General features: G+C 45.9%; 1 long non-coding RNA gene across 1 annotated transcript in view; it reads left to right on the top strand.

Moving 5' to 3' along the window:
* The first annotated feature begins 2,124 nt into the window (after positions 1–2,124).
* The window catches only part of LOC145536153 (uncharacterized), a 116,951-nt gene continuing 99,795 nt past the window's right edge, over positions 2,125–19,280 (top strand). The window contains exon 1 of the long non-coding RNA XR_014075670.1: positions 2,125–2,743. This is a non-coding gene — a long non-coding RNA (uncharacterized LOC145536153). The remainder of the gene's footprint in view (positions 2,744–19,280) is intronic.

Below are 19,280 nucleotides of genomic sequence, written 5' to 3'. Positions count from 1 at the left end.
TCAAGGATTCCAACTGCATTGCATGGAGACCTCTCAGTGCTCATTGACTTCTGGTGGCTCCTGAGCTGGCCTGGAGACATATTCTGTTTGCCTTGATCAGTATTTTGTTTCTTTGAATGGAGCCAACACAAAACAATCAGAAACTTCACATAGAATTCAGATTTGATTTCCATTTCTTTTGAAAGAGCAGCAGATATGACAACACTGGGCCCATGTTGCTGCAGGGCAGGTTGGCAGGTGCTGTGTGGTGCCTGCCCCCACCCCCCATGGGTCATATGCCCTTGCCCCAGTCCCCACCACTCCCTGCTGCCTCAGATCCAGAGAGGTTCCCCCATATTCCACACTGGTCTTTGTGCTGCTGGCACATGATGCTGGTTTAATCCATTCCCCAGAAGCTTACAGAGGAGAGACACCTGTTCAGGGTACACAACCCATAATGGGCTTTTGTTTCTCTTTCTCTCTTCATGAATAAGAATTTCATCTGGATTTCAAAGAGCAATTCCTCTTGTGGGCTCCAAATCAGGACCTCAGACTCTGCTGCCCAGCCCAAGGTCAAACTGTTCATGTCATGGTTGAATCTCAGAATACTTTTGGCATTGCTTTCCTGAGAACACAGCCACCTTGACTGGAAAATCTACACTGAGATGAAGCTTTGGGAGATGTTTTGGGGACCCAGGGTCCCTGAGTTATGCAGGGAATCCCCTTGGGTGTATAAAAAAAGATCCTAACTGCTGATACTTACATAGCAATCACTGTATACCAATCACTTCTCCTAACTTCATATTAACTCACTTAATCCTTGCATAAACCTTGTAAGCGAGAAGGTACCATTTTTATCCCCATCTTACAGATAAGAAAGATGAAGCACAGGGAGGTTAAGCAACATTCCCAATTTTGCACAGCTTGTAAGTGGTAGAGTTGAGATTTGAACCTAGGTTCTCTGGTTTCAGGGCTCATCATTCTTAACCACTGAAGTATCCTAGAGGAAAATACCTATTGTGCTTAGTCACTCAGTTGTGTCTGACTTTTTGCAACCCCATGGACTCTAGCCCACCAGGCTCCTATGTCCATGAGGATTCTCCAAGCAAGAATATTGAAGTGGGTTGCCATGCCCTCCTCCAGGGGATCTTCCCAACTTAGAGATTGAACCCAGGTCTCCCACATTGCAGGCAGATTCTTTACCATCTGAGCCACCAGGGAAGCCCAAATACCTGTTGAGGTGGCCAAGTTTCCTATAATGTCTCATTTCACCCTTGAACTTGCCCAACAAGGTAGGGTTGGATTTGGCTGTGAGAGACAGAAAAACCTAAAAGAGACGTTGATTTCTGTTTTAAACAGATGCAACTTAGAGGTGGTAAGGAGGCTCCACGGTCAACTGGGACTCGGGCTCCTCCTCTTCTGTGCTGTCATCCTCATCATGTGGTGTCTTCTCATTGAACAGGAGGAGTGCTTGAACTCCAGCCATCACACCTTCAATCCAGTTTTCAGGAAAAAGGAAGGGACAAAATAGAACTAACCTCCTTCCTTTAAGGACACTTCTTCAAAGTTTCATAGGCGATTGTACTTGCATCCTTTTGATCAGCACTTAGTCACATGGCCACACTTGAGCCTGGAAATAGTCTATATTCCAGAGGATAGTATGTTTCCTGAGAAATTGGTTCTATCATTAAACTTAAAAGAGAGAATGGATATTGACTCAGCTCCATCACTGTGTTGTTTACATATAAAGAAACTAAAACTCAGCGAGGTGAATGACCTGCTGGAGGTAACACAGCCAGGAAGAGGTAGAGCTTGGATCTTCTATCCCTGGGCCCTTTGGAGCAGGTAGGGCTCTGAAGATACACTCTGCCAGTTTCCTAGGCGGTGAGGAGGACTGTGGGTATGTACGTGACTCCCTTCCCAGGCCCCAGGAACACCCAACGCCCAGGTCCTGCCAGCCAGGCAGCCTTGTGCCTGCAAGCCCTGGCAGCCTCTCTGGGTGCAGATCCATCACTCTGGCACCAACCATGCCCTGGGCCTGACTCCATCCATCCCTCTAACACCGCATCGACTGTGCTCAGGCGCGTTCCTCAGGCAGCCTCAAGAGCGCTGAATAATTCAGGTCTGCGTAATGGGATAATGAATTTACTGACAACCCAGTGTGGTCTTGGTACTTACATTTCAAGAAATACTGACTCCCCAGGCCCGCTCTGCAGGCTGGAGACGTACACACACCAAGAAACTGTTGCCTTTACCTGCCTCGTGGGGTTCAGGCCTGATTGACTGGATGCCCTACTTTGGTCTCACTCATTGTTCAACTGCTTGGATGAGTGGGGAGTCTCGGGGACAGAGGGCCTGTCTGGTTGGAACTGTGGGGCGAAATGGAAGTGGAATCACAGAAACTTGGACATGCAGAGCTGGAAAGGACCCTTTGGTTCTGCACACCCATCTTATGAACTGGGGAAGTGAGGTTATGACAAGGACGGGCCTCTGCTCCTGCACACTGCGCTCTGTGGCTGGGAATGCCGGGAATGGATCAGGAATCTGGGGAGGAGATCTGCTTTTTTTCCCTCCTAACTCTCTGGTTTCCCCATCCCTCAGCTGTAGAGAGTTGTTGTTAATGACTCCCAGCTGCCCCTTCACTGGAGATGGGCCCTCAGTCTAACAAGAGCCGTTCCTGGAAGGCCCGGCCTCCCTGCATGACCTGGACAGACTGTGGCCATGACCAGCTGATGGGGTGCCAAAGACCACCCCGAGCCTCAAGGTAGGATGAACTCTGATGCTTTTAAGGGTCCAGAACCCTTGGAGGGACCGGGCTGTGGCTCAACCCCAGCTGAGACCCTGTTCTGGCCTAGCGTTTACTGCTCCCCTGTCCTGCTTCCCTCACTCCCCTGTTCCTCAGAGCCTCTTCCTGCCCTTCCAACTCCCACCCTGCACCCACCCCCCTCCCCACTGCTGTAAATCATCTGAATGGGAATGCTGGACTCAGGCTCTGCATCTGAAGAACCCTCCTGAGACAGCTGTGTTTCTGGGTCTGAACCCTCCTTTCTTTTTTGTTTTTGTTTTTTAGCTTTTAAAATTTTTTTTTTTACCAGAGTATAGTTTGCTTTACAGTGTTGTTAGTTTCCACTGTACAGAAAAGTGAATCAGCTATATGTATACGTATATCCCCTCTTTTTTGGATTTCCTTCTCATTTAGGTTACCACAGAGCACTGAGTCGAGTTTCCAGAGCTCTAGAGTAGTGAGGGACAGGGAGGCCTGGCATGCTGCAGTCCATAGGGCTGCAAAGAGTCAGACATGACTTAGCAACTGAACAACAACAATAGGAGGTTCTCATTAGTTATCTGTTCTATACATAGTATCAACAATGTATTGGAGAAGGGAATGGCTACCCAGTCCAGTATTCTTGCCTGGAGAACTCCAGGGACAGAGGAGCCTGGTGGGCTACAGTTCGTGGGGTTGCAAAAAAGTCAGACACAACTGAGTGACCAACACACACATCAATAGTGTATATGTATCAATCCCCATCTCCCAATCTTCCTACTCCTGCTCTCCCCCTTGGTATCCATGTTTGTTTTCTACATCTGTGTCTCTATTTCTGCTTCGTAAATAAGATTGTCTATACCAGTTTTTTTCAGATTCCACATATAATGAGTTAATATACGATACTTGTTTTTCTCTTTGTGACTTACTTCACTCTGTATGATGACTAGGTCTATCCACATCTCCGCAAGTGACCCAATTTCATTTCTTTTTATGGCTGAGTAATATTCTACATATATCGCTATACATTCTTCTGTTGATGGACGTTTAGGTTGTTTTCATGTCCTGGCTATTGTAAATAGTGCTGCTATGGACATTGGGGTGCATGGAGTTTGAGTTACACTTTTCTCTGGGTATATGCCCAGTAGTGATATTGCTGGGTCACATGGTAGTTCTGTGTTTGTTTTTTTAAGGAACCTACATAACTGTTCTCCATAGAGGCTGTGTCAATTTACATTTCCACTAGCAGTTCCAGAGGGTTCCCTTTTATCCACACCCTCTCCAGCATTTATCGTTTGTAGATTTTGTGATGATGGCTATTCTGACTGGTGTGAGGTATCTCATTTTAGTTTTGATTTGTATTTCTGTAATAATTAGTGATGTTGAGCATCTTTTCATATGTTTATTGGCCATCTGTATATCTTCTTTGGAGAAGTGTCTATTTAGGTCTTTCACCCACTTTTTGATTGGGTTGTTTCTTTTTTGATTTTGAGCAGTTTGTATATTTTGGAGATTAATCCTTTGTCAGTTGCTTCATTTGCAAATATTTTCTCCCATTATGAGGGTTGTCTTTTTGTCTTGTTTATGGTTTCCTGTGCTGTGCGAAAGCTTTTAGGTTTAATTAGGTTCTATTTATTTATTTTTGGTTCTATTTTCATTACTCTAGGAGGTGGGTCAGAAAAGATCTTACTGCGATTTATGTCAAAGAGTGTCCTGCCTATGTTTTCCTCTAAGAGTTTTATAGTGTTCAGCCTTACATTTAGGTCTTTAATCCATTTGGGGGCTAGCGTAAGAGAATGAGATTAGAACAGTCTCTAACACTATACACAAAAAAAGAACCCTCCCTTTGGGGACTCCTCCTGGAGTGCTAAGAGGCGCAGGGCCAAGAATACTTGGCCCTGGCTCTGCTGTGCGACAGTGAGGAAATCACTTCTCCACCGTGGGCCTCAGTTTCCCTGTTTGTATGGCTGGGGTTGGGGGAGCCTCTTCTATGTTCCTTCCAGCTCTGAAGGTCTGTGATATGACCTGAAGTGCCAGGAAGCCACTGCCACATGTCCATGGAGTCCTACCATTGGGACTTTTCTCTGAAGGCTTCTTCAAAATGTAAAAGCATTTGGAATGAGAATGAGTTTCCTTATTTTTTTCATTTGTAATTATTTATTTATTGGCTGCATTGGGTCTTCGTTGCTGCTCAAGGGCTTCTCTGTAATTGTGGAGAGTAGGGGCTAGATGTAGTGTGCAGACTTACATTGTGGTGGCTTCTCTTGTTGCAGAGTGTGGGCTCTAGAGTGCAGACTCAGTAGTCATGGTATACAGGCTTAGTTGCCCCGCAGCATAAGGGATTCTCCTAGACCAGGGATTGAGCTCGTTTCCCCTGCACTAGCAGGGACCACCAGGGAAGCCCTGAGAATGAGTTTCATGTAAGTGACCATGCTGCAGGCAGATTCTCTCAAGGTGGGATCCTTGGGTCACCTGAATCTGTCACTGGAAGGGGGCTGCCTGGTTGGAACTGTGGGGTGAGGTGGAAGTAGAATCACAGAAGCTTGGACATCCAGAGCTGGAAAGGACGCTTTGGTCCTGCACACCCAGTTTATGAACCAGGAAAGTGAGGTTGTGGCAGGAGTGGACCTCTGCTCCTGCACACTGCAGTCTGTGGCTGAGAATGTTGGGGATGGCTTGGGAATCTGGGCAGGAGACCTGATTGTTTTCCTTCTAACCCACTGGTTTCCCCATCCTCCAGCTACTGGAGGTTGGTGCTAGTGACTCCCAGCTGCCCCTTTGCTGGAGACGAGTCTTCAGCCAAATGACAGCCTTAAGGCCAACCCACCCAGCATGACCTGGGCAGACTGCAGCTGATGACTGGTTGGTATGGTATAAAATGGCCACCACTGGAGATTATCACTGAGTCCTACTACTGGGGACTTTTCTCTGAAGGTTTTTTCAAAAGACAGAAGCATCTGAGATGAGAATGAGTTTCATATTAAGTGATGATGCTGTAGGGCAGACTCTCTCAAGGTGGGATCTTGGATCATCTGAATCCATTACCTGAAGGGGTGTATATTATTATTGTTATTTAAAAATATTCATTTATTTGGCTGTCCTGGGTCTTTGTTGTGGCATATGGGATCTTTAGCTGTGGCATGTGGAATCTTTAGCTGTGGCATGTGGGATCTTTAGTTGTGGCATGTGGGAATCTAGTTCCCTAACCAGGGATTGAACCCAAGGAGCATGGACTCTTAGCCTCTGGACCACCAGAGAAGTCCCAGGAGTGCTTATTATTATTCCCCTTCCCTTCTTTCCTTTTTTGAATATGGTATGTAATGTCTGGATCTGCAACAGCTATCTTTCAGTCATGAGGAAACAACATGAGCTGTAAACAATAAGCTAAGGAGGGACTTCCCTGGTGGTCCAGTGGTTAAGAATCCACCTTCCAGTGCAAGGGATGCAGGTTTGATCCCTGGTCGGGGAACTAAGATTCCACATGCTGTAGGGCAACTAAGCCCGTGCGCCACAATGAAGATCCCACATATTGAAACTAAGACCCAATGCAGCCAAAAAAATACATATTTTTTTTTAAAAATAGCCAATGATAGTGAAGTAGAAAATAGAAAGAAACTGATTTTCAATGGCATTTCTGAATCATTGCACAAAACCTGAAAACTGCCTCTAGAATCTCAGTATGTGAAATGATTATCTTTATTGCTAAAGCAAGTCCTGGTTGAATTTTCTTTTATTTGCAGCCCAAAGTTTTCCAAACAAACCAACAGCCTTCATCTCACTGAATCATAACAACACTCTTCTAAAGTAGGGATTATTATTATTGGCTCTGATAAGTGACATAGCTAAGGCCACACAGCTCGCAAACAGCAGCTGCACATTTCAGATTGGGAGGAATTTTGATAATTGATGAAAATGTAATTCCTGTCTCCACTGTGTGTGTCCTGTTGTAGTCTGGCCACTGGGAATAATCTCCCTTGCCATTCTGGTCTCTGGTCATTCTCTCTCTACGCATCCACCCTAGATTTCAGCTTAGAGACTTGGGAAAGGTCCCTTGTGGGGTGGGGAGAAGGAGGTGGCAGGTAGCCACTGTCCTTGCCAAATGGAGTGTGGCCAGATTCTGGTACCAAGGACAAGGGGAAGACTGAACCCATTTAGGAGATGATTCTGGCCTCTAAACAGCTCTAGTCTCTTGGATATGGGGTTACAGTGAAAGGGAGAAAGCTCAGACACAGAAATAGGCAGAGGGATGGAAGGAGAGGGAGACAGAGGCAGAAGTTGAGGAGGAGGAGGGGGAGAGGAAGAAAGAAGGATGACAGGTTTTAGAGATAAACTTTGAGACAAACATAGCAATGAACCTTAGCTCAGACACAAACTAGTTCATCCCCCTGCTCCACCCCCCCACACCAGCTTCAGCCTCTTCACTGTGTGATGGAGTGGACTGGGACACCTCTCTCACTGGGACAAATGGCTCAGCACTGACCTGTAATGGATGCTCAGTCAGTGGGCCCTTCTGTCCCCACACAGACCAATCTGATGGTTTGGAGGGTGCTCTGAGGGTGGACTGCAGGCAGGATGATGCAACCTTAGGTAAACCTTTGTTTCACCTCTTCTGGAGAGCAGAGGCCTCTTGAAGAAAGGCAGGTAGCATTTACACGTGCGTGTGCATGCGTGCATGCATTTCAGACTAAGTACTTTACGTGGTCAGAAAGCTGGATATTTCCCTTGACAGAAAAGTAGCCTTCTTGATTAGCAGCAATACCAGAAATGCTTTTGTCTCCTGAACAAGAAGGTGGAGTGGGGTGGGGGGAGAATTTAAAGAGTCATCAGAACATAAGGAATTGGGGAGCCACTGCTGGGGTTGGCTGGGGGAAGAATCACTGCTCCAGACCCTGAGACTGAGCCCTCAAACCTCGCGGGTTGATGTGTGTGTTGGGGGGCTGTGAGGGGCCTCCTGTATATCCCAGATTAGTGGGGAAGGCAGGGACAGAAATGGCCCCAGACTGAGGATTAAAAGAAGGTTCTCTGTCAGGAACATAGAGCACCTGTGCACGGTGGGCAGCGAGGAGCCTGGGGATTACCTTTGCCCTGGGTGCTCTCTGGGCAGAGTCTGATCTCCAGAACCCAGTGCACAGCCTTGACTGAATGAGTGAGCCCTGGGCTCTGCCAGGCCTGGAGGCTGTGAGTGAGTATGGAAGGAAGTGGTGCTGCAGCATCAGCTGGGGGCTCAGGGCCTGAGCGGGAGACAGTGGCCCCTCTCCCTGCCTCACGTCCTGCTCATGTGGCTAACTCCTCGTTCTTGGGGGTTCAGGGAAGCAGACCGTGCTGTCTCCCCCCAGGTTGGATGTGCCCTTAACTGAGTTGGTGCAGAGGCTTCAAAATGTGTCTGTGAGTCCTTAGACCCTCCTCTCATAAAGAAGTAGGGTCTGGGTCCCCTCACTCTGAGCCTGGGTGACCCTCCTTAAAGAGAATGTGAGGCGATGTTCTCTGACTTCTGAGGCTGGTGAGAAAAGATCAGATAGCTTCTCTCAGATTCTCTTGGGAACCTGCTCCGGGAGCTGACAGCTGCCCTGTAAGAAGTCCATCTCTACAGAGGCTGCTGTGTGCAGAGACCACATAGCATGAGAGAGGTGCCTCAGGGCCCCCAACTCATCTATCCCCAGCTGTTTGAGTCTCCCTTGCCCAGATGTCAGACGTGTGCTCAAGGAAGCCTTTGAGATTACCCCAGTCTCAGCCATCCTGCCTGTGATGCATGATGGACCCAGAGTGAGAACTGCCTGCAGTCCAGGCAACCTCCAGATCCATGAGCGGAATAAATGATCATATATGAGATTCCTAGGGCCGCCTAGGTCACAAACTGGAGGCTAGGGTCTAAAATCCAGGTGTTGGCCTGTTCCTTCTGAGGGCTCTGAGGGAAAATCATTCCTGCCTTCCTCCTAGCTTCTGGTGGTTGTAGGCAGTGCTTACTTTTCTTGGCCTGTGGATGCATCACTCTGGCCTCTGCTTCCATCTTCACATTGTGTTCTCACTGTGTCTCTGTGTCCATATAAAGGACACTGTCACATTTAATTAGGGGTCCCTGGCACAGACATAAAGGATCTGCCTGCCATGTAGGAAACCCAGGTTCCATCTCTGGGTCAGGAAGCTCCCCTGAGAAGGGAATGGCTACCCACCCCAGTATTTTTTCCTGGAGAATTCCATGGACAGAGGAACCTGGAGGGCTATAGTCCGTGGGGTCGTAAAGAGTTAGACATGACTGCGTGACTAACACTTTTTTACTTTTCCGTGTATTCCAGTATTACTTCATCTTGACTAATGACATCTGTAATGACTCTGTTTCTCAAATAAGATGACATTCTGAAGTAGTGAGGTTGAGAATTTAATATGTCTCTTTTGGGGGGGTGGTGCATAATTCAACCATGACATATAGTTATCATTTTAAGTCATTATTTAAAAAAAACAATTATTTATTTATTTGTTTTTGGCTGTGCTGGGTCTTTGTAGCTGTTGTGTGGGCTTTCACTAGTTTTGGTAAGCTGGGGCTACTCTCTAGTTGCTGTGTGCAGGCTTCTCACTGTGATGGCTTCTCTTGTTGCTGAGCACAGGCTCTAGGGCATGTGGGTTCAGTAGCTGGAGCTCACAGGCTCCAGAGCAAGGGCTCAGTAGTTGTGGTACGTGAGCTTAGTTGCCCTAGCAGCATGTGAAATCTTCCCAGACCAGGGATTGAACTCATGTCCCTTGCATTGACAGGCAGATTCTTTACCACTGGAACACCAGGAAGGTCTAAACCCACTATTTTGAACCTATTCATTATATAGCAGTATTTACTCGGAACATGAGAATGAAGGGGTGGGTAGGAAAACAACTAAAACATCAGCGGAAATGTAATTTACCAGAACATCCCTCTAGGAGGCTACTGTATGTGGCTGAGATAATCAGTTTTCTAATTAGCTTGCAGTGGGGACTGAATCCTCCTCACAAAAGACGGATGTTCTAGCAACATCATGTGCTTGAATAATAACAGACAGCTTCTCTAATGCCTTCTTCTTTTTTGAAAGTTAAATTGTTGATTTTTTCTTCCTTTTAGTATTTATTTATTTGGCTGTGCTGGGTCTTAGTTGTAGCATGTTTGATCCTTGTTGCTTGCTGAGACATGCAGAATCTTTTTTAGTTGCAGCATGCAAACTCGTAATTGTGCCATGCAGAATCTAATTCCCTGACCAAGGATTGAACCTGGGTCCCTGCATGGGGAGCTTGGAGTCTTAGCCAGTGGACCACCAGGCAGGTCACCTTAATGCCTTCTAATGCAGGAAAATAACTTGAGTTTTGCTTTTTAAGGTATTCCTCCCCCTTAAATAAATGTTGAGTATTAATTTAAAGAGAATCAATGTGATTATTAGAGTGTTCCTGGCCTCCATGTATATCAGCATGGCCTTGTTTACTAATACCTACCCCATCAGAGGTCTGATTAGCTGTGGGCTACAGTTGCCTGGTTAAGTGTCTAGTTTCTCCATAGACCAGAAGCAACCCTGAGAGCAGGGACGGGCCTTGTCTTGCTCTCTCCTGAATCCCCAGCACACTTCTTGGCACATAGTAGGTGCTTAATAGTCTCTGAAAGCATGGATGTTGGAAAAGGAACAAAGGGACTTAAAATATATATGATGATGAAAGGTATATATATAAATGTATCAGCTACAAATCATATAAGGATGCTAGAAAAAGCATTTTTGAAAATTGAAATTCTTTTCTGTTAATGGAAGAAACTTTAAGAAAATAAGGGAACTGAGAGGCCAGGGAAATAAGACTGCTGACACCTTGAGGACTTCTACCTAATTTCTACTAATTATCTACCTTATTGGCAGTCTATAGCTTGAGCTTATGTGGCACAAGAAAGACAAGGAAGAAGCAAGAGATGATAAACATGACCGGGAAGAGTTGAAAAATAACCAAAGATTCTGGGAATTTAAATATATCACATATAAAATTAAAAACTCGATGGAACAGCTAGATAGAATAGACGCTGCTGGAGAGGGAATTAGTAAACTGGAAGATAGATCATAATGTAGCACAGAAAGAAAAATGAAAATATGAAGAAGTTAAGAAGGTTAAGAGACACGGTAGATGGAATGAAAAGGTATATGTCTAATAAAATTTTTAGAAAGTGATTAGAGGAATAATGAGAGAGAGGTGATATTCAAAGAGGTAGTAGCTGAGAATTTTTTATTATTATTAAAAAACCTGAATCTTCAGATTCAGCAATTCCAGGGACTATCAAGGTAAATAAACAGAAGTCCATATATAAATACATCATAATCTAATTAAAGAATATCAAAAGCAATTAGAGATCTTCAAAATATCCAACAGAAAAAAAAATTGTACCATAAGGGGAGTGGTACAGTGGAAATGTGCTGGGCCCAAAACCCAGAGGTCAATGGATTGAAAAAAAAATTGTGTCATTCACGGCTTCTATAATTAAAAGAAGTTAGACTAAAAGTCTATTAGTTATAATAGTATAAATAGTAACAATGAAAGACAGAATAATAATGACTTTAAAGGACTTCTAAAATTCACACCAACCAAGGACTGTATACCCCAGTCCCTAATAAGACTGAAATAATTTCTTAAAAGATAATTTATCTCTTAAGAATAAATCCAGATCCTAGGTATGTACTAAAGAGAATTGAAATATATGTTCATATAAAAACTTGTACACAAATGTTCATAGCAGTGTTATTTGTAAGAGTGAAAAAGTAGAAACAGACTAAACAATCTAAATATACACCAACTTATGAATGGATAAGGGCTTAACTGGTGGCTCAGACAGTAAAGAATCTGCTTGCAGTACATGAGTCTCTGGTTTGATTGCTGGATCAGGAAGATCCCCTGGAGAAGCAAACGGCTACGCACTCCAGTATTCTTGCCTGGAGGATTCTATGGACAGAGGAGCCTGGCAGACTACAGTTCATGGGGGCACAAAGAGTCAGACACAACTGAACAACTAACACTTTCACTTTTTCATGAATGGATAAGCAAAATGTGATATATCCATACAATAGGGTATTACTTGCATTAAAAAGGAATGAAATTCTGATCCATGCAATAGCATGGGTGAAACTTGAAAACATGCTAAGCAAAAGAAGCCAGACACAAAAGGTCACTAATTGTATGATTTCATTTATATAAAATGTCCAGAATAGGCAAATTCATAGAGACAGAAGGTAGATCTGTGGTTGCCAGAGGCTGGAAGGGAACGTGGAGTGACAGCTGATGAGCATGGGCTTTCTTTTTGGGTGATGACATGTTCTAGAATTAGATAGTAGTGATTTTTTTTTTGTTTTGTTTTTTGGCTGTCGGGGCTCTTTGGTGCAACGCGTGGGCTTCTCTAGTTGTGGCACTTGGGTTTAGTTGCTCCATGGCATGTGGGATCTTAGTTCCCTAACCAGGGATTGAACTTGAATACCTTGCACTGGAAGATGGATTCTTAACCACAGGACCACCAGGGAAGTCCCAGTGGTGAGGTTTGTTAAACCTTACAAATACACTAAAGCCACTTAATTGTACACTTTCAAAGGGTGAATTTTATAGCATGTGAATCAACACAAATGCAAAAAATAATAATGAGGGTAGAAATAAGGACATTTTCACTTATAGGCATACCTTGGAGATGTTGTGTTTACTTAAAACAGAGAGTTTATAAACAACAGATCCCTATTCAAGGAGTTTCTGAAGGATGAACCTGACAAGAAAAATGATCTGAGGAAAAAAGTCTCAGATACCAGAAATAACGATGAATTGAAAAAATAATAAAAATGGGGGTAAATATAAACAAACATACTGACTGTCCAAAACAGTGTCTATTCCATGGGGTTAAACAGGAGATGGAGCTAAATGCCTGGACTTTTAAGTAAATGGAATTAAAGGTTTTGAAGCACTTTGTATTGTTCCAGAGAAGGGTAAGATATTGATTAACTTTAGACTAAGTTAAGTTAGGTAATAATTTCAAAATGCTGAGTCACCAATAAGAAAATAATAGAATGCCCATCCGCTACACAATAGAAGGGGGGAAAAAATGGAATGAGTAAAAAACCTCAATTAATTCAAAATAATGCAACAAAGAAAATGAAAATAAATTCTTAGGAAGCGGGACAAATTAAAAACAAAATAAGATCATAGAAATAAGTTCAAATATATTTGTAAGCTCTGTAAGTATAAATAGTCTTCAAGACCCTTCCAAGGTTCTCCTCAGGACTGTAGTAATGGATGATCTTAAGTTGGGTTCCCCAAGCAGCAGACCTTGTGATGAGGATTTGCGTGAAAGTAGTTATGTGGGAGGTGGTCTCAGGAAGTCCTGGAAAGGGAGTGGGGAAAGGGCCCAGGGAGGAAAGAGAAGTCAGGAGAGTGTGTCTAAATGAGCCAGTCATTGCTGTGGGCATCTGGGACTCAATTCCACTGGGCGCCTTTATTAGAGGGTAGAGAACAGGGGTTCTCAACCTCAGCACTACTGATGTGTGCGTGCATGCTTGCTAAGTCACTTCAGCCTTGTCCAACTCTGTGGGACCTTATGGACTGTTGGGCTGGATAATTCTTGATTATAGGGAGCTTTCCTGGGCATTGTTGGATGTTCAGCAGCATCCTGGCCTCCACCTGCTAGATACCAGTGGCAACCATCCAACTAAAATGTCTCCAGATGTTGCCAAATGTCCCCTGGGAGGCAAAATTGTATGGTTGAAAATCACTGGTATAGACTTGTTTCACAATTGTCACATCCAAGAGGGAAGGAAGCTGGGGTAGATACACACCAACTCCCCTTCATCATTGTTAAGGCTGCTCCTGAAGGTGTCAAATCCCTGCACCTTTGTCCTGTCCTGGGGATCTATTGACCATGATCCCAGCCCAGAGAAAGATCTCAGGCAGTGTTGCAGGTGCCCATAGTAAGAAGCCACCAGCATCCATGTAGATAACGAGGCCTGTGGACACTCCCAGTGCATCTACCTGGATTGTGCTCCATGAGTCTTTCAGTTCAGTTCTGTTCAGTTCAGTCATGTCCCTTTACCGCCCCATGGACTGCAGCACGCCAGGCTTCCCTGTCCATCACCATCTCCCAGAACTTATTTAAACTCATATCCATTGAGTCCAACCATGCACTATTGTCCCCTATTGTCCCCTATTGTCCCCTTTTCCTTCTGCCCTCAATCTTTCCCAGCATCAGGGTCTTTGCCAGTGAGTCAGTTCTTCATATCAGGTGGCCAAAGCATTGGAGTTTCAGCTCAGCATCAGTCCTTCCAATGAACATTCAGTACTGATTTCCTTTAGGATAAACTGGTTGCATCTCCTTGCAGTTCAAGGGACTCTCAAGGGTCTTCTCCAACACCACAGTTCAAAAGCATCAATACTTCAGTGCTGAGCCTTCCTCATGGTCCAACTCCCACATTCATACGTGACTACTGGAAAAACTATAGCTTTGACTAGATGGACCCCTGTCAGCAAAGTAATTTCTCTGCTTTTTAATATGCTGTCTAGGTTTGCCATTACCTTTCCTCTAAGGAGTAAGTGCCTACCAGCCTCATGGCTGCAGTCTCTATCCACAGTGATTTTGGAGCCCAAGAAAATAAGGCCTCTCACTGTTTCCATTGTTTTCCCATCTATCTGCCATGAAGTGATGGGACCAGATGCCATGATCCCAGTTTTCTGCTATGTTGAGTTTTAAGCCCAAATCCTCCCTATGTTTGTAGCTTGGCCCGAACATTCATGTTCCTGGGGCTTGCGGGTTCCACTGCATCACTGTGTTGAAACCAACCTCCCCCCATTCCCTCCCACCCCAACAAGGCTTTGGCCCCTCATCTTGCTTCCTAGTTTTCCCATCTGTTATCCTAGGCCCGGCCCAGCTCCTTCAGGTTGAAGAAAGATGACTCGCAAAGACTTATAGACAGAAGAGACCCTAAAAGATGTTGTTTCTCCAGGTGGAAAGCACTGGTGGAAAAGGTGCTCACAGAATTCCACCCCTCTCCCCGTCTCAGCTCCCTGTACCCACTAGAGCCTCTAAGGATTTTCTCTTTTTTCAGTATGCTCTGTGATTTGAGCAATCATACCTCCTTTCTGGGCCTCAGTTTTCTATAAAAATCACGGGTCTGGTTGAGGTGATGTAGATGACCTTGAAATGTCTTTCCATCTCGAGTGGCCGCTGAGAGCCCTGGGAGGCAGTGGGGAGACACCAGGCAACCAGAGTCCAGGGGCCAGCTGGAAACTGTGACAGCTCAGCCCCCAGTGGTGTCGCTGGCCTCTGATCTCCACTGTGTGCCCGACACGCTGGGCCTGGTCACAGCCCAGCGCGGCCCCTCACTCACTCAGGAACATCTGCTACAGCATTTACCACGTTAATAGATTAGCTTTGAGAATCGGGCAGGTGTTTTCCACCCAAGCCAGAAAACATCAAAATCAGATTGCTCTCCAAGCCTTTCCGCACAAGCAATCGAGTTAGAATGACTCATACAGTCTAACAGATAATAAAACACACATAACATTTGCTTTAAGGTACAGGCGGGGGTATTTTGTCCCGCGCTTAGGAGAAACAAAAACTCACTCTATTTGGGAATAGGGTAATTGAATACAGATGGGAGGAGGTAAATGAAAGAATTTAGCAAATATCTCAGTGGAATAGCTAATGGGAATGAGACAGAATAGGAAATTAAAAATTATTCGAAGCAGATGGACCATTCTTTGAGTTTTTAAAAATTTATTAGGGCCGCGAAAAAATGTGTCTGTTTATTTTCTACGGCCATGAAATTAATGACTTGGTGAGTTTTGCTTGTGCAATTTTATGACTGCCATGTCATCTGTCATAATTTGGGGGCTGTTTGATAGGGATTTATGAATTTCCCTACCACCCCACCCCTCCCTGATTTATTAATGTGGGTCATATGTGAACTAGGCTGTCCCCTATCAAGGGAGCAACACCAGTGGGAGCATAACCCCATGGGCCCTGGGTGGGGGCCTTGGGGGATTCTTGGCCTGGAGGTGAGTGGAAAAGCTGTGGAGGGTGACTCTGGGTCTGTGGGAAAGGGGCAGGCCTGACCTGGCTGAACTTCCTCTGTAGGGATGACCCCAGCCTGCCCGGGCTAGGGAGGAGGTGTTGGGAAGGGGTTTCCTGCAACCCACTGGAAGCAGGAAGCCAAATGGACTGCTTGTGCTTGGCTGACAGTGAGGTAGGGGCTATTGCTGTTGCTTCAGCCCAGCCTAAGAGCCACATGGTTTCCTGCCCCTTCAGCCCCAACAGCTGGGCTCACCTGCCTCCAGATTGGAAGCTCAAGGGAGGAGAAGAAAATTCACATTGATTGGGAATCTGTGTGCCTGGCCACGTGCTGGGGGCTTAAGTGCATCCTCTAGATTAGTGGTTTTTGGCACAGGGGGCTGCTTTCATTGAGGACAGTTTTTCCATGGATAGGGAGTGAGGGGATAGTTTTGGGATGATTCAAGTGCAGTACATTTATTGTGTACTTTATTTCTATTATTATTACATCAGCTCCACCTCAGATCATGAAGGATTAGATCTTGGAGGTGGGGGACCACTGCTGTAGATGGTAGTTAAAATGGGGCTTTACAACCAGCAGATTTGGGTCCAGTTTAGCTCTGATTCTTCCCAGCTGGGTGCCTTTGGGCTGTTTACTACCCTCCCTGAACTTCAGTTTCCTCCTCTGTAAAGTAGGAATAGAAATACCTAATGAAAGGACTGTTTTGAGGCTCAAAGGCAATGATGTAACACCCCAGCACATAGCAAACTGCTGGCAAATGATTGATAACTATTATTATTATTAATAAGCATCTTGAGGTGGATATTATTATTTCCACTTGATAGATGGGGACACTGAGGCTCAGAGAGGTTAAATGAGGTCACACGGTTAAAGGGATGGAGCTGGGCTTTCCACACAGATCTGCTGTTTTTTCCCATGACTCTGGGGCCCAGCCCATTCTGAACTGGGAAACTCCAGACCCTGGGGGGCACAGTTCGGGGCTACAGACTCATGACCCTGTCCTCTGGTTCCTCTGCCTGGGCCTGGCCTGGCCCCTACCTGGTCTGGGTATCACCACACACTTAGTCCTGGTGACCAGTCCCTTCTGCTGCTTGGGTTGCCTATGGGGACAGAGCCTCATCTCCACCGCATCGCTAGGGCTAGCTGGCCACCTTGTCCAGGTGTGGGTGGGAGGGGCTGTCCATCCTCAGGACCAGGCCCATCCTAATCCCCTACCTCCCCTGACCCAGCTCCCAGAAGACACTGGAGGCAGTGGGTGTAGCTCAAGGGCCTCTCAGGCCAAAGAGTTCTTTGGGGACCAATATCTGCCTTGGCCAGATATCATGGTGTGTGGAGTGTGACTTCCGGACAGGCTGCAGGTAGCTTTGAGTCACATCTGAGCTCTCTTCCCTTTAGGTCCACCTCTTCCCAAATGTTCAGGCCCTTCATGCCTCTCTCAGCACCTCCAAATAGTAACAGTAATAACTCCTATTTCCCCAGCATCTGAGATGAGCACTGGTTCATGCACTCAGCCATTTACTCCTCCATTGGTTCAATGTTTATTGAGTGATTCCTATGCGCCTGGCACTGTTCCGGCACTGGAGATACAGTGGAAACTAAAACAGACATGGTCCCTGCCCTCACTGAACTTACATTCCAGTGGGGAGGAGAGGCAGTCAGTCAACACATTACTCTCTAATATGTTAGGTAGACTAAAGGACTTTGAAGAAAATTAAAGTAGGCTTCCCAGGTGGTGCTAGTGGTAAGGAACCCGCCTGCCAATGCAGGAGACATAAGAGACATGGGTTTGGTCCCTGGGTTGGGAAGATCCCCTGGAGGAGGGCATGACAACCATATGTTATTAACCATAATTTTACTGATGAGGATACTGAGACTCAGAGAGATCAGGCCACTTGGCCAAGGTCACATAGCAGACAAAGAAAGGTTCCAGCCCTGAGCCTCTGTGAATTCTTCCCATTGTACCACATTACTTCTCTGCATATTACAATTGGGTGTCGCAACAGAGTGAGACCTACGGTCCAGAGGGAGGGTGAGAGCTGGATTCAACTGCAAAGTGGTTTACAGTATCAGATGTCTGGAAGGTGTGGCTCTGAGTGCAGGCAGGGCTTGCTCCTGTGGCCAGGAGGCCCGTGGCGGCCCCAGCTGTAAGGATTCTTTAAGGCTGAATTGCTGGGCTCTGACAGGGCAAGATGGATGAGAGCACTGGGCTTAGTACCCGACTGAATTTCCTGAGCAGTTTTCATCCAGATGGTCTCTGGGAGGATAAAGTTTAAGAAGATTGATTCCCTGGGAAGGGAGGACAGGAAGGAGAAAGGGCTCCTGGCCTGTCTGCCCACAGTGGAAATGTCTCTTGTCTTTGAGTAAAGGAAACTACTGCTTTGAAAGGTGTGACTGGATGGGCTTAGTGGCTCGTGTGATTTGCAGGCCTCAGGAGAGGGGCAGGAGGACAGGAAAGGGGTGGTGATGACTTTCCTGCCTGGGGGGAGGGCCGAGGGGGTGGCGCCCATCCTTCTGGATGGGGGCATCTGCAGCCCCTCCAGTGTTAGGGGCCCACTCAGGTCCAGTTTCCTCAGCACCCCCTGGATTTCTTGCTTCCTCTTTCAACTCTGGATGACTTAAGGTTCCCTGTTGACCCCAGGTGCTCACAGCTTCATGCCTCCAGGTCTCTTCTCTTGCTGAGCCTGGGCTTGGAAGATCACCATTCTGTGATGGGGTGGCCAGTGAGGTGGCACTGTGTGTGTGTGTGTAAATGATAAATGATACGGGAACTTGTATCATGGCAGGAAAACTGGCATGAAAGTTGCAGAAACCTTCTTGGAGAGACAGGACAGAGACTTGAGGGTATTAAGAACTTCGGGGGTCTGTATGTTAAATGCTGTGAATATTCTGAAATCACTTGGTGATAGTTGCACATTTTTGTGACTCAACCCAAAACCAATGAATTGAATACTTTCAATGAGTATACTCCCCCACTCCAGTACTCTTGCCTGGAAAATCCCATGGACAGAGGAGCCTGGAGGGCTACAGTCCGTGGGGTCGCGAAGAGTTGGACACGACTGAGCGACTTCACTTTCACTTTTCCCTTTCATGCATTGGAGAAGGAAATGGCAACCCACTCCAGTGTTCTTGCCAGGAGAATCCCAGGGACGGGGGCGCCTGGTGGGCTGCCGTCTATGGGGTCGCACAGAGTCGGACACGACTGAAGCAACTTAGTAGTAGCAATGAGTATACTCATGGGATATGTGAATTTTGTCTCAATAAAGTGATTACTAAAGCAACAACAAAAAGACACAGTGGCAGGGAAGGCTATTGAGATCCCTGAGATGAAATCATCGTGGGACAGGCTTGGGCCTGGTGGGTTGGTGGGTGGCAGGCGAGGTGGTTTTGGGTGAGGCAGAGAAGATAGCAGAGACTAAAGTCTGCCTCAGTCCAGTTGTTTTAGTTTATGCTCTGAGATTTTGTGTGTAGCAAATTATTATTTATTTTAATATATACTTCTAGAAAATTTCAAA

The sequence above is a fragment of the Giraffa tippelskirchi genome, chromosome 2, assembly GCF_054371585.1.
Source record: "Giraffa tippelskirchi isolate mGirTip1 chromosome 2, T2T-mGirTip1v1.2.pri, whole genome shotgun sequence".
In the NCBI taxonomy this organism is placed as follows: Eukaryota; Metazoa; Chordata; class Mammalia; order Artiodactyla; family Giraffidae; genus Giraffa; species Giraffa tippelskirchi.
Note: the sequence above shows the minus strand (reverse complement) of the source record. Positions and strands in the feature narration are given on the sequence as shown.